Consider the following 15,344-nt stretch of genomic DNA (forward strand, 5'->3'; position numbering starts at 1 on the left):
GGCCAAGTTGATGCTAGTAACTCCAAGAGGGAGTATTTATGCTCGATAGTGGGTTCATGCCCGCATTGACACCCGGGAGAGTGACGAAACCCCTAAGGTTGTGTTGTGTTGTTGCCACTAGGGATAAAACATTGGCGCTATGTCCGAGGATGTAGTTGTTGATTACATTACGCACCATACTTAATGCAATTGTCCGTTGCTTTGCAACTTAATACCGGAAGGGGTTCGGACGATAACTCTGAAGGTGGACTTTTTAGGCATAGATGCAGTTGGATGGCGGTCTATGTACTTTGTCGTAATGCCCAATTAAATCTCACTGTACTTATCATGACATGTATGTGCATTGTTATGCCCTCTCTATTTGTCAATTGCCCGACTGTAATTTGTTCACCCAACATGCTTTTCTCTTATGGGAGAGACACCTCTAGTGAACTGTGGACCCCGGTCCATTTTTTAATACTGAAATACAAATCTGTCGCAATACTTGTTTCTATCGTTTTCTCTCGCAAACAATCATCTTCCACACAATACGGTTAATCCTTTGTTACGAGCAAGCCGGTGAGATTGACAACCTCACTCGTTTCGTTGGGGCAAAGTACTTTGGTTGTGTTGTGCAGGTTCCACGTTGGCGCCGGAATCTCCGGTGTTGCGCCGCACTACATCCCGCCGCCATCAACCTTCAACGTGCTTCTTGGCTCCTCCTGGTTCGATAAACCTTGGTTTCTTTCTGAGGGAAAACTTGCTGTTGTGCGCATCATACCTTCCTCTTGGGGTTCCCAACGAACGTGTGAAATACACGCCATCACCACCCATGTTGGGTAATAAAATCCTTCGTCGTTTCCTCCAAACGCGTAGACACCTCCGTAAATAGGTCGCGGTCCTCCAAACGCTGGAGCGACGACCATGAACGGAGCAACGCCGTACATCTGTAAATGACCTGCATAAGAGAAGAGTTTTTATTATCAAAAACCTTGCCATTTCTACATAGCCACAGCGACCAAATAACTGCTATCGCTCCAACTCTGATAAGAACTTTAAACCTATCATCCACTCCATTTAGCCAATTGCCAAAAATATTGGCCACGCTTTTTGGAGGATATAAGGTAGAACCTATCTGAATGATTGACCATATAGATCTAGCGAACTGGCATTGAAAAAACAAGTGTTTTATTGTCTCCTCTTCGTGACAGAAAACACACTTCGTACTTCCATGCCAATTCCGCTTTGCAAGATTATCTTTAGTAAGAATAACCCCCCGACGAAGGTACCAAGCGAAAACTTTAGTTTTTAGTGGTATCTTCATCTTCCAAATAGATTTATATTTAGGTACCGGTTGAATAGGTTCAATTAAGGCAGAGTACATGGAACCAACAGAAAAAACTCCGTTTTTTGTAAGATTTCAACGAAACTCATTTGTTCCTTGTCGCAGTTGGACAGAAGCTAATCTTTGCGTTAGCTCATTCCAAGAGTTCAAACGAGGACCATTGAGATCACGCCTGAATGTCACAGACGGAGGTGATGTTTCCATCACCTTCTGTATAGTATCATGCTTATGTCTCACAATATTGAATAAGGCTGGATATTGTTCACGGAGAGTGGCCAACCATATATCCTCCCAGAACCTTATCTCAGACCCATCCCTAATGGAGAAAGAACCATGTGGAAAGAAGTATTTCTTAGTTGCCATAAGACCTGCCCAAAAATGCGAATCTCCTGGCTTCCAAATAACCTGAGATATTGCCTTTGAGCCAACATACTTTCTCCGCAGTAAATTTTGCCATACACCATCCTCAGTTAATAACCGAGCTAGCCATTTCCCTAGCAAAGCTCTGTTCTTAACCTCAAGATCATGGACCCCAAGTCCACCTTGATCTTTGGGACGGCAAACGACACTCCATTTTGTCAACCGGTATTTTTTCTTCTCACTATCTCCTTGCCAAAAGAACCTAGATCGGAAGTAGTCTAATCTATGTAGGACTCCCTTAGGCAACTGGAAAAAGGAAATCATATACAGTACCAAGTTTGTGAGTACTGAATTGATGAGAACCAATCTTCCACCAAGAGATAGTAACTTTCCTTTCCAACTACTAAGTCGTTTCGAAGTCTTTCCTCAACGAGCTTCCATTCAGCTATAGTGAGCCTCCGGTGGTGAACCGGAATGCCTAAATAGCTAAGCGGAAAACTGCCCAACCCACAACCGAAAAGTTCGGCGTATAGGTTTGCCTCGTCTTGGGCTTCGCCAAAGCAAAACAATTCGCTCTTATGGAAATTTATTTTGAGACCCGACAGTTGCTCGAACGCTGACAAAATTAATTTCAGGTTTGTAGCTTTCTGTAGGTCGTGATCCATGAACAGAATTGTGTCATCGGCGTACTGAAGAATTGATAAACCTCCGTCAACTAAGTGAGGTACCACTCCTTCAATTTGACCATCAACTTTAGCACGCTCAATTAAAATTGCCAACATGTCCGCAACAATGTTAAATAACATTGGAGATAGTGGATCACCTTGTCGTAAACCTTTTTTTGTTTGAAAGTATCGTCCAGTATCATCGTTTACTTTGATGGCGACACTTCCTCCAAAAACAAAGTTATTAATTAAAGCGCGCCACTCTTCCGAAAAACCTTTCATACGGAGTGTTTGTTGAAGAAACGACCATTTGACTTTATCATAGGCTTTTTCAAAGTCGATTTTAAGGATAACTCCATTCAACTTTTTGCGGTGCAACTCATGGATTGTTGCATGCAATGTAACGACTCCATCTAGGATATATCGTCCTTGCACGAAAGCAGTTTGAGTAGGTCGCACAACATGATCTGCCACCGAGTTTAGCCTAATAGTAGCGACTTTGGTGAAAATTTTAAAGCATACATTTAGAAGGCAAATTGGTCTAAATTGTTGGATCCTTTCAGCATCATTAACTTTAGGGAGCAGAATTATTTCCCCAAAGTTGATTCGGAAAAGGTCCAACTGTCCAGCATGGAGCTCAACGAAGAGAGCCATCAAGTCGTTCTTAATGAATTCCCAGAAGTTCTGGTAGAACTCTGCTGGAAATCCATCAGGACCCGGTGCCTTATTGAGTTCCATTTGGAAGACCGCTTTTCTCACCTCCTCTTCTGTGTAATGATTCGTAAGAAAAGCATTTTCTTGAGGCGACTGATACGTCTCCAACGTATCGATAATTTCTTGTGTTCCATGCCACATTATTGATTTTATCTACATGTTTTATGCACACTTTATGTCATATTCGTGCATTTTCTGGAACTAACCTATTAACAAGATGCCGAAGTGCCGATTCTTCGTTTTCTACTCGTTTTTGGTTTCAGAAATCCTAGTAAAGAAATATTCTCGGAATTGGACGAAATAAAAGCCCGGAGGCCTATTTTCTCACGAAGCTTCCGGAAGTCCGAAGACGAAACGAAGTGGGGCCACGGGGGAGCCAAACCCTAGGGCGGCGCGGCCCCCCTTGGCCGCGCCGCCCTGTCATCCGGGGCCCCCGTGCCCCCTCTCGACTTGCCCTTCCGCCTACTTAAAGCCTCCGTGACGAAACTTCCGAGTACCGAGAGCCACGATACGGAAAACCTTGCCGAGACGCCGTCGCCGCCGATCCCATCTCGGGGATCCTCGGAGATCGCCTCCGGCACCCTGCCGGGAGAGGGAATCATCTCCCGGAGGACTCTACACCGCCATGGTCGCCTCCGGAGTGATGAGTGAGTAGTCTACCCCTGGACTATGGGTCCATAGCAGTAGCTAGATGGTTGTCTTCTCCCCATTGTGCTATCATTGTCGGATCTTGTGAGCTGCCTATCATGATCAAGATCATCTATATGTAATTCTATATGTTGCGTTTGTTGGGATCCGATGAATAGAGAATACTTGTTATGTTGATTATCAAAGTTATGCTTATGTGTTGTTTATGATCTTGCATGCTCTCCGTTACTAGTAGATGCTCTGGCCAAGTAGATGCTTTTAACTCCAAGAGGGAGTACTTATGCTCGTGTAGGATAACGTTGCATAGAAAACAAAAATTTTCCTACCGCGAACACGCAATCCAAGCCAAGATGCAATCTAGAAGACGGTAGCAACGAGGGGGTATCGAGTCTCACCCTTGAAGAGATTCCAAAGCCTACAAGATGAGGCTCTTGTTGCTGCGGTAGACGTTCACTTGCCGCTTGCAAAAGCGCGTAGAAGATCTTGATCACGATCGGTTCCGGCGCCACGAACGGGCAGCACCTCCGTACTCGGTCACACGTTCGGTTGTTGATGAAGACGACGTCCACCTCCCCGTTCCAGCGGGCAGCGGAAGTAGTAGCTCCTCTTGAATCCGACGGCACGACGGCGTGGTGTCGGTGGCGGTGTAGAAGTTCGGCGGAGCTTCGCTAAGCAAACCGGGCAATATGAAGTGGAGGAGCAAAGCTAGGGTTTGGGAGGGGGTGGCCGGCCACTCAAGGGGGCGGCCAAGCTATGGTCTTAGGGGTGGCCGGCCCCCTCCCTTGGCCCCTCATTATATAGGTGGATCCCAAGTGTTGGTGTCCAAGTCTTCGAATAAGACCCGAAACCAAAACCTTCCATAGGAGGGGCAAACCTAGCCCAACTAGGACTCCCATGTGGGGGTGGCCGGCCCCCTATGGTGGAGTCCACTTGGGACTCCACCCCCACTAGGGCTGGCCGGCCATGGAGGTGGAGTCCCTTGTGGACTCCACCTTCCTTGGTGGTTTCTTCCGGACTTTTCTAGAACCTTCTAGAACCTTCCATAGAACCTTCCGCGACATTTTATTCACATAAAATGACATCCTATATATGAATCTTATTCTCCGGACCATTCCGGAACTCCTCGTGATGTCCGGGATCACATCCGGGACTCCGAACAAATATTCCAACTTCATTCCATATTCAAGAACTACCATTTCAACATCCAACTTTAAGTGTGTCACCCTACGGTTCGAGAACTATGCGGACATGGTTGAGTACTCACTCCGACCAATAACCAATAGCGGGATCCGGAGATCCATAATGGCTCCCACATATTCAACGATGACTTTAGTGATCGAATGAACCATTCACAAACATTACCAATTCCCTTTGTCTCGCGATATTTTACTTGTCCGAGGTTTGATCTTCGGTATCACTCTATACCTTGTTCAACCTCGTCTCCCGACAAGTACTCTTTACTCGTACCGTGGTATGTGGTCTCTTATGAACTCATTCATATGCTTGCAAGACATTAGACGACATTCCACCGAGAGGGCCCCCAGTATATCTATCCGTCATCGGGATGGACAAATCCCACTCGTTGATCCATATGCCTCAACTCATACTTTCCGGATACTTAATCCCACCTTTATAACCACCCATTTACGCAGTGGTGTTTGGTGTAATCAAAGTACCTTTCCGGTATAAGTGATTTACATGATCTCATGGTCATAAGGACTAGGTAACTATGTATTGAAAGCTTATAGCAAATAACTTAATGACGAGATCTTATGCTACGCTTAATTGGGTGTGTCCATTACATCATTCATATAATGATATAACCTTGTTATTAATAACATCCAATGTTCATGATTATGAAACTAATCATCCATTAATCAACAAGCTAGTTTAAGAGGCATACTAGGGACTTCTTGTTGTCTACATATCACACATGTACTAATGTTTCGGTTAATACAATTATAGCATGACATATAAACATTTATCATAAACATAGAGATATAAATAATAACTACTTTTATTATTGCCTCTAGGGCATATCTCCTTCAGCCTCCCACTTGCACTAGAGTCAATAATCTAGATTACATTGTAATATACCTAACACCCATGGCATTCGGTGTTGGTCATGCTTTGCCCTAGGGAGAGCTTTAGTCAACGGATCCGCTACATTCGGATCGGTGTGTACTTTGCAAATCTTTACTTCTCCATCTTCGATGTACTCGCGAATCGAGTGGTAACGCAGCTTGATATGCTTCAGCCTCTTGTGTGACCTTGGCTCTTGTGCATTGGCGATGGCACCCATGTTATCACAGTAAATGATTAATGGGTCCAATGCACTAGGAACCACACCGAGCTCTACAATGAACCTCTTCATCCATACCGCTTCTGATGAAGCCTCTGAAGCCGCTATGTACTCGATTCCGTTGAAGACTTCGCCACCGTGCACCGCTTCGAGCTTGCCCAGCTTCTTGCAAGCACCATTCAATATAAACACGTACCCAGATTGTGACTTAGAGTCATCAGGATCAGTGTTCCAACTTGCATCGGTGTAACCATTTACAACGAGCTCTTGGTCACCTCCATAACAAAGAAACATATCCTTAGTTCTTTTCAAGTACTTCAGGATATTCTTGACCGCCGTCTAGTGTTCCATTCCTGGATCACTTTGATATCTCGCTAGTCAAACTAACGAGCATGTGCTATATCCGGTCTAGTACATAGCATGGCATACATGATAGATCCCATCGCCGAGGCATAGGGGATATTACTCATCCTTTCTCTTTCATCTGCCGTAGCTCGGTCCTTGAGTCTTACTCAAGACCTTGCCTGGTAACATAGGTAAGAATCCTTTCTTACTTTCGTCCATTCTAAATTTCTTTAGAATCTTGTCCGGATATGTACTCTGCGATAGCCCTATTAGGCGTCTTGATCTATCTCTATAAATCTTGATGCCTAATATATACGATGCTTCACCAAGGTCTTTCATTGAAAAACTATTATTCAAATAACCTTTTACACTCGCTTAATAGTTCTATATCATTCCCAATTAATAATATGTCATCTACATATAATATCGGGAATGCTACAGTAGCTCCCACTCACTTTCTTGTAAATACAGGCCTCTCCATGACACCGTATAAACCCAAAGTCTTTGATCACCTTATCAAAGCGTCGGTTCCAACTTCTTGATGCTTGCTTCGATCCATAGATTGAACGCTGAAGTTTGCATACTTTGTCGACATTTTTAGGATCGACAAAACCTTTGGGTTGTACCATATACAACTCTTCCTCAATGTCTCCATTAAGGAACGCCGTTTTGACATCCATCCGCCAAATCTCATAATCGAAAAATGCAGCTATTGCTAACAAAATCCTCACGGATTTTAGCTTCGCTACAGGTGAGAAAGTCTCATCGTAGTCAACTCCTTGAATTTGTCTGAAACCCTTTGCGACAAGTCGAGCTTTATAGACGAGTAATATTACCATCAGCATCTGTTTTTCTCTTGAAGATCCATTTATTCTCGACGACCTTTCGGCTATCGAGTAAGTCTACCAAAGTCCATACTTTGTTATCATACATGGATCCCATTTCGGATTTCATGGCTTCTTGCCATTTGTTGGAATCTCGGGCTCATCATTGCTTCTTCATACGTCGCAGGGTCCTCATCATTGTTATCCACAATCATGACATTTAGACAAGGATCATACCAATCGGGAGTGGCACGTTCCCTTGTCGATCCGCGAGGTTCGATAGTTTCCTCGTTCGAAGTTTCATGATCATTATCATTAGCTTCCTCTCGTTGCCGGTGTAGGCGGTACAGGTACAACTTCCGCATCGCGCTACTCGATCAACGAGTATAGATTCATTAATCTCATCGAGTTCTACTTTTCTTCCAAGTCACTTCTTTAGTGAGAAATTCTTTCTCAAGAAAGGTTCCGTTCTTTGCAACAAATATTTTGCCTTCGGATTTGTGATAGAAAGTATACCCTATAGTTTCCTTAGGGTATCCTATGAAGACGCATTTCTCCGCTTTGGGTTCTAGCTTGTCCGGTTGTAACTTCTTTACATAGGCTTCGCAACCCCAAACTTTCGAGAACGACTGACTTAGGTTTCTTATTAAACCATAATTCATACGGTGTCGTTTCTACGGATTTTGATGGTGCTCTATTTAAAGTGAATGCGGTCTGTCTCTAATGCATAACTCCAAAATGATAATGGCAAATCGATAAGAGACATCATAGAACGAACCATATCTAAGAGAGTTCGATTACGACGTTCGGATACACCGTTTCGTTGTGGTGTTCCCGGCGGTGTCAATTGTGAAAGTATTGCGCATGTCTTTAAATGCATGCCAAACTGATAACTCGGATATTCACCTCCACGAGCAGATCGTAGAAATTTTATCTTCTTGTTACGTTGATTTTCTACTTCACTTTGAAATTCCTTAAACTTCTCGAAAGTTTCGGATTTATGTTTCATGAAATAGATATACCCATATCTACTCGGATCATCCGTGAAGGTTAGAACATAACGATAACCACCGCGCGATGCTACACTCATTGGTCCGCACACATCGGTATGTATGATTTCCAATAAGTCGGTAGCTCGCTCCATCATACCGGAAAATGGAGTCTTAGTCATTTTTCCCATTAGACATGCTTCGCATCTATCAAGTGACTCAAAGTCAAGTGATTCAAGTAATCCATCAGTATGGAGTTTCTTCATGCGCTTCACTCCAATATGACCAAGACGACAATGCTACATATAAGTAGAATTATCATTCAATTTAATTCGCTTAGCATCAATGTTATGTATATGCGTATCACTACTATCGAGATCTAACGAAATAAGCCATTCTTTTGTGGTGCTTGACCATAAAAGATATTATTCATAAAAATAGAACAACCATTATTCTCGGACTTGAATGAATAACCGTCTTGCATTTAAACAAGATCCGGATATAATGTTCATGCTCAACGCGGGTACAAAATAACAATTATTTAGGCTTAAAACTAATCCCGAAGGTAGATGTAGAGGAAGTGTGCCGACGAGCGATCACATCGACTTTGGATCCATTTCCAACGCGCATTGTCACTTCATCTTTCGAGTAGTCTTCGTTTATTCTTTAGTTCCTCGTTTCGAGTTACAAATATGAGCAACCGAACCGAGTATCAAATACCCGTGTACTAGAACGAGAACCAAGTGAGATAAACATCTATAACATGTATATCGATATACCTTCTTTCTTCTTCTTGACAAGGCCGCTCTTCGGATCAGCCGGATACTTGGAGCAATTACGCTTCCAGGTGTCCCTTCTCCTTGCAAGAATAGCACTCAAGCATCGGGCTTAGGGCCGTTCTTAGGTTTCATAGGAGGCGTGGCAGCTTTCTTGCCACCCTTCTTGAATTTTCCCTTAGACTTGCCCCGTTTCTTGAAACTAGTGGTCTTGTTGACCATCAACACTTGGTGCTCTTTCTTGATCTCAATCTCGGCAGCTTTTAGCATGCCAAAGAGTTCGAGTAACTCCTTGTTCATGTTCTCGCATATTGTAGTTCATCACAAAGTTCTTGTAACTTGGTGGCGGTGATTGAAGGACACGATTAATCCCCGGTCTGTTAGGAATCACTATTCCCAAGTCACTGAGTTTCTTCGCATGCCCGGTCATGGCGAGCATGTGCTCACTAATGGAGCTGCCTTCTTCCATCATACAGCTGAAGAAATGTTTCGATGCTTCATAGCATTCCACGGCCGCATGAGTCTCGAAAATAGTCTTTAACTCTTTCATCAACTCATGAGGATCGTGGTGCTCAAAACGTTTTTGAAGATCGGATTCCGCATCGCACGAGATGGCACACCGAACTTGAGAGTACCGAGTTTTCCGAGTCTCGTAAACAGACTTTTACTTCATCGGTTTCGGTTTGCAGGAGGGTCACCTAGCGGTGCATCAAGCACATATTGCAGATTTCCGCCGCAGAGGAAGATCCTCACATGACGGAACCAGTCGGTGAAGTTGCTACCGTTGCTCTTAAGCTTTTCTTTCTCTAGGAACCGGTTAAAATTGATTGGGGACGCCATCTCTACAACATATATTTGCAATAGTTTAGACTAAGTTTATGACAAATTGAGTTCAAATTTTAATTCAATATAATTAAAAATCTAGGTGAACTCCCACTCAAAACAATATCCCTCGCATTGTCTTAGTGATCACACGAACCAAATCCACCACACCATAGTCCGATCATCACGAGACAAGGTGTAATTTCAATGGCGAACACTCAAAGTGTTCATCATATCAATCATATGATTCATGCTCTACCTTTCGGTATCACGTGTTCCGAGACCATGTCCGTACATGCTAGGCTCGTCAAGGCCACCTTAGTATCCGCATGTGCAAATCGGCTTGCACCCGTTGTATGCACTTGTTGATTCTATCACACCCGATCATCACGAGATGCTTCGAAACGACAAGTCTTGGCAACGGTGCTACTAAGGATGAACACTTTATTATCTTGAGATTTTAGTGAGGGATCATCTTATAATGCTACCGTCGCGATCTAAGCAAAATAAGATGCATAAAAGGATTAACATCACATGCAGTTCATATGTGATATGATATGGCCCTTTTGTCTTTGCGCCTTTGATCTTCATCTCCAAAGCACGGATATGATCTCCATCATCTTCGGGCATGATCTCCATCATCGTCGGCGAAGCACCAAGGTCAATGGCGCCGTCTTCATGATTGTCCTCCATGTAGCAACTATTACAACTACTTTGAAATACTACTCAACATGAAATTTAAAGACAACCATAAGGCTCCTGCCGGTTGCCACAATACAATAATGATCATCTCATACATATTCATCATCACATTATGGCCATATCACATCACCAAACCCCGCAAAAACAAGTTAGACGCTCTCTAATTTGGTTTGCATATTTTACGTGGTTTAGGGTTTTCGATATAGATCTAATCTACCTACGAACATGAACCACAACGTTGATACTAATGTTGTCAATAGAAGAGTAAATTGAATCTTTACTATAGTAGGAGAGACAGACACCCGCAAAGCCTCTTATGCAATACAAGTTGCATGTCGAACGAGGAACAAGTCTCATGAACGCGGTCATGTAAAGTTAGTCCGAGCCGCTTCATCCCACTATGCCATAAAGATGCAAAGTACTCAACTAAAGATAACAAGAGCATCAACGCCCACAAACCATTGTGTTCTACTCGTGCAACCATCTATGCATAGACACGGCTCCGATACCACTCGTAGGATAACGTTGCATAGAAAACAAAAATTTTCCTACCGCGAACACGCAATCCAAGCCAAGATGCAATCTAGAAGACGGTAGCAACGAGGGGGTATCGAGTCTCACCCTTGAAGAGATTCCAAAGCCTACAAGATGAGGCTCTTGTTGCTGCGGTAGACGTTCACTTGCCGCTTGCAAAAGCGCGTAGAAGATCTTGATCACGATCGGTTCCGGCGCCACGAACGGGCGACACCTCCGTACTCGGTCACACGTTCGGTTGTTGATGAAGACGACGTCCACCTCCCCGTTCCAGTGGGCAGCGGAAGTAGTAGCTCCTCTTGAATCCGACAGCACGACGGCGTGGTGTCGGTGGCGGTGTAGAAGTTCGGCGGAGCTTCGCTAAGCAAACCGGGCAATATGAAGTGGAGGAGCAAAGCTAGGGTTTGGGAGGGGTGGCCGGCCACTCAAGGGGGCGGCCAAGCTATGGTCTTAGGGGTGGCCGGCCCCTCCCTTGGCCCCTCATTATATAGGTGGATCCCAAGTGTTGGTGTCCAAGTCTTCGAATAAGACCCGAAACCAAAACCTTCCATAGGAGGGGGCAAACCTAGCCCAACTAGGACTCCCATGTGGGGGGTGGCCGGCCCCCTATGGTGGAGTCCACTTGGGACTCCACCCCCACTAGGGCTGGCCGGCCATGGAGGTGGAGTCCCTTGTGGACTCCACCTTCCTTGGTGGTTTCTTCCGGACTTTTCTAGAACCTTCTAGAACCTTCCATAGAACCTTCCGCGACATTTTATTCACATAAAATGACATCCTATATATGAATCTTATTCTCCGGACCATTCCGAACTCCTCGTGATGTCCGGATCACATCCGGACTCCGAACAAATATTCCAACTTCATTCCATATTCAAGAACTACCATTTCAACATCCAACTTTAAGTGTGTCACCCTACTGGTTCGAGAACTATGCGGACATGGTTGAGTACTCACTCCGACCAATAACCAATAGCGGGATCCGGAGATCCATAATGGCTCCCACATATTCAACGATGACTTTAGTGATCGAATGAACCATTCACAAACATTACCAATTCCCTTTGTCTCGCGATATTTTACTTGTCCGAGGTTTGATCTTCGGTATCACTCTATACCTTGTTCAACCTCGTCTCCCGACAAGTACTCTTTACTCGTACCGTGGTATGTGGTCTCTTATGAACTCATTCATATGCTTGCAAGACATTAGACGACATTCCACCGAGAGGGCCCGGAGTATATCTATCCGTCATCGGGATGGACAAATCCCACTCGTTGATCCATATGCCTCAACTCATACTTTCCGGATACTTAATCCCACCTTTATAACCACCCATTTACGCAAGTGGTGTTTGGTGTAATCAAAGTACCTTTCCTGTGATAAGTGATTTACATGATCTCATGGTCATAAGGACTAGGTAACTATGTATTGAAAGCTTATAGCAAATAACTTAATGACGAGATCTTATGCTACGCTTAATTGGGTGTGTCCATTACATCATTCATATAATGATATAACCTTGTTATTAATAACATCCAATGTTCATGATTATGAAACTAATCATCCATTAATCAACAAGCTAGTTTAAGAGGCATACTAGGGACTTCTTGTTGTCTACATATCACACATGTACTAATGTTTCGGTTAATACAATTATAGCATGACATATAAACATTTATCATAAACATAGAGATATAAATAATAACTACTTTTATTATTGCCTCTAGGGCATATCTCCTTCAACTCGATAGTGGGTTCATGCCCGCATTGACACCTGGGACAATGATGAGAAAGTTCTAAGGTTGTGTTGTGCTCGTTGCCACTAGGGATAAAACATTAGTGCTATGTTCAAGGATGTAGTCACTAGTTACATTACGCACCATACTTAATGCAATTGTCCGTTGTTAGCAACTTAATACTGGAGGGGGTTCGGATGATAACCTGAAGGTGGACTTTTTAGGCATAGATGCAGTTGGATGGCGGTCTATGTACTTTGTCGTAATGCCCAATTAAATCTCACTATACTCATCATGATATGTATGTGCATTGTTATGCCCTCTCTATTTGTCAATTGCCCAACTGTAATTTGTTCACCCAACATGCTCGTTCGTCTTATGGGAGAGACACCTCTAGTGAACTCGTGGACCCCGGTCCAATTCTCTTTATCGAAATACAATCTACCGCAATACTTGTTTTTACCGTTTTCTCTCGCAAACAATCATCTTCCACACAATACTGGTTAATCCTTTGTTACAGCAAGCCGGTGAGATTGACAACCTCACTCGTTTCGTTGGGGCAAAGTACTTTGGTTGTGTTGTGCGGGTTCCACGTTGGCGCCGGAATCTCCGGTGTTGCGCCGCACTACATCCCGCCGCCATCAACCTTCAACGTGCTTCTTGGCTCCTCCTGGTTCGATAAACCTTGGTTTCTTTCTGAGGGAAAACTTGCTGCTGTGCTCATCATACCTTCCTCTTGGGGTTGCCCAACGAACGTGTGAAATACACGCCATCAGCGACACCTGAGGGATATCATTTATCCTAGATTCATCTAAAGATATATCTGATTCCTCCGGTGCACCGAAAAGACCTTTATAATATGATGTAATATAAGATTTGAGCTGCTCATGGCCCTCAATCAGACCCTCATCTTGCGATAGAGAATGAATACGTTTCTTCCTGTGCCGACCATTGGCGACACTATGGAAGTATCTCGTATTCGAATCTCCTTCAAGAATGAATTGGGCCTTAGCTCTTTGGTACCATTTGAGTTCCTCTTCTCTCAGTAGTCCAGCTAACTTTGCATTGTATTGACTCTTAAGTTCAATTTCTTGCGTAGTTAATGGGCGTACTTCAGCGCTTGCCTCTAAATCATCAATTGATGAAGAGAGAGAGAGAGTTTCTCCTGCTTAAGCTGCCCAGCCAAGTGTCTTGCCCATCCACCAAGGTATCTCCGAACCGATCGAAGTTTATTATTCCACCTTTGGATGGGGGTAGACCCAGCGACCGGCTGTTCCCATACCTTCTTAACCATATCTGAGAATCCATCCCTATGCAACCATCCAAGTTCAAATTTGAACGATCGACGGCGCTGAGGTGTTGGAATTCCAGTGGAAAGTAAGATAGGAGCATGATCCGACAAAGATACAATCCGAGGTAAAACTCGTAGCGACACGAGAGGGAATTTCTGTTCCCAGTCCGAATCCATGAGTACTCGATCTAATTTTTCATATGTAGGTTCAGGAAGATTGTTAGCCCAAGTAAAGTATCTTCCAACCGTTGCCACTTCTCTTAAGTCCAAACTGTCAATGACAGCGTTGAACAGAAAAGGCCAATGGTTGTCAAATCTTCCTTTGCTCTTTTCATGAGGGTATCGCAGCAAATTAAAATCGCCACCTATAACAATAGGATATGAATTATCTTTTGCTAGATTAACCAACTCGCGAAGAAAAGCAGGCTTAAAGTTATCCTGTGCGGCCCCATAAACAGAGACCAAACTCCAAATGAAATTATCCGACTTATTCCGAATGTGAAGTTTTATGTGAAAATCTCCACCCGAATTATCCAGAATTTCCATGGTTGAAGATCGGACTCCTATCAATAGACCGCCGGAACGTCCCCTAGGTGGACGGGATACCCAATCGAAATCTTCCCCGCCTGATAGGCGATTTAGAAAATTCGTTGAGTAATTCCGTTTACCTATCTCGGAGATGGCAACAAAATCTAAAGCATAGTCTCTGATGGATTCAGCGATGTGTAAGTGTTTAGCCAAGTCTTGGAGACCTCTGCTATTTTTAAACATGCCATTCATTTAGAAATTGATGCAGATTTTGTCACTCTAGCCTTTTTATTAGGCCATGCGTTCCTTTTAATATTCGAGGCTCTGGATTTGCGATTTGTTGCTTGTAGTTCGAAACACGAACCAAGCTTCGCGTCATCCGTTCCTACCTCCAGAACCTCTCCAACAATCTGTGTGAGAAGCTGGCCATCCGTAATGGCGTACGCTTCGTCATCATCAACATTAGTCGGAGAGGAAGTAGACTTAGTTCCAAACATAGGAGTGACTTTTCCTTCTACTGCAAAGAATACACCCTGTAAGGTGTATCACATATCAAATGATATGACACATGGTGGCGCTCATTAGTCCTGCCCACACTACTGCAAAGAATACACACATGACACAAGATTTTTTTTTTCCTTCTATAATACACCCTGTAAGGTGTATCACATATCGTAGAAGAGGTGCCAAACAACATGTTTACAACGACAACAAGCGGCTTAGATTGCTGTCAACAGGAGGTGGCAGTTCCTCGACCCTAAGCCTGATCTCCCTGCTGGAACCGCT

The sequence above is a fragment of the Lolium rigidum genome, chromosome 7, assembly GCF_022539505.1.
Source record: "Lolium rigidum isolate FL_2022 chromosome 7, APGP_CSIRO_Lrig_0.1, whole genome shotgun sequence".
Classification (NCBI taxonomy): Eukaryota; Viridiplantae; Streptophyta; class Magnoliopsida; order Poales; family Poaceae; genus Lolium; species Lolium rigidum.